Genomic DNA, 1672 nt, shown 5'->3' on the forward strand with positions numbered 1-1672 from the left:
GTTGTGGACTTATGGTACCAATTACTACAAGAATATGGTGCAAAGAGAATAGAAAGTAGAGCAGATTATAGACTTTGAAAGTACTAATAGCGAAATACTATGATTTACAGGTATATAAAATTATGAAAAATTTTCAAGTGTGCCGTAATATCGGTGTTTCAGTGATTTTTAACCATTGATTTTAATTATAAAAAATATATATAATATATATAATTAAGATCAACAGTTAAAAATCACTGATATACCGGTATGACAGTATACTTGAAAATCTTCCTAAAATTATGGGGTGATGAAACAATTTGGCATAGATAGTACAAAAAATAGTCTCTCTATCTCTTTTCTTTTTTGCTTTAAAACTTAAAGTAAAAGATTATACTTACCATTTTTAAAATATTCTGTATTAAAATGTATTTATGTATTTATATACTAATTTTTTTTTAAACAAAAAATTCAACACAATAAAATAAAATATTTAAAAAATCTAAAATTACAATATAAATACTAAAAAAAATGATTGGACTGATTTTAAAGATACTCCTAAATGAAACACACCCTTAGTAATTAATATGTGCAACATTATTATTTTACCTAAAATTGCAGGTTCTTACTCGGGAAAGTGAGTGCATGCATGTCAGTTGTCACTATTTCTTCTCCTTTTCATATTTGTCTTTTATTTAGCATAAGACTTACTTTATTTCGATTAGTTTTATGTTTTATGACCGCTAATGCAATTTTTAATTAAAAGGGGAATAAGGCTATTTAATGATGACGTGGGATAGACGTTAACAGATACCTTCTGTGGCTGACCTTAAAATCCAAATTATTGGATTATAAATTATTTTATTGAAAAGGATGAGAAGAAAGTATATATGTCCTGCCTCTTAGCTTTATTTTAAGTTTTAAAATTAAAAAAATACAAATTAAGATAATTTTAAATTATTACCAATCTCAATACTATTTTATACTTATTATATCTTTCTTTAATTATTAACGTAACCAGAAAATAAAATTGCTTGCAGTAGTTAAGATCTTTTGATAATTAACTGAGAACTCAAATTAATTACGTACGTAGCACTCACTAGTCCCAAATTTATGATATTGTACTTCTAAATATATCTCTAGTTGAGTAAATAACTGTAATTAGCTCCTTAACAATCAAACATGCATCTAAAAAATAATAATATGAATGTTACCTGAATGTATTAGCTATAGCTAGTAGTGGCAAACGGGCCTAAATCCGCCGGGCCGTCCCGCGTAACCCAGCAAAAAAGGCGGGTCGGGCTGGAAAATTGGGACCGCCAAATAACAAAAACCCGCTTAACCCGCACCGCTTAAACCGTGGGCTTTGGCGGGCTTTGGCGGGGCGGGGCGGGCTTCCCCGCCGGGCTTTGTGTTTTTTTAGTGAGAGGGTATTTTTACAATTTTTTTGCCAAAACCTAACTTCCCCCAACCTAACTTACAAGAGTATGAAGATAAAAATTGAGTGATTTGGATTATGTTTATGTTACTTTGGAGACAATATTTATAATTATGTTTTAAATTATGTTTATTTTGCTTTGGAGAGAATATTTATACTTATGTTTTGGATGAAAACTTGGTTTATAATTATGTTTATTAGATATTTATAATTAAAAAGATTTTAATGTTTATGAATATAAAAAATATAATTTTT

The sequence above is a fragment of the Arachis ipaensis genome, chromosome B04 (genome assembly GCF_000816755.2).
Source record: "Arachis ipaensis cultivar K30076 chromosome B04, Araip1.1, whole genome shotgun sequence".
Classification (NCBI taxonomy): domain Eukaryota; kingdom Viridiplantae; phylum Streptophyta; class Magnoliopsida; order Fabales; family Fabaceae; genus Arachis; species Arachis ipaensis.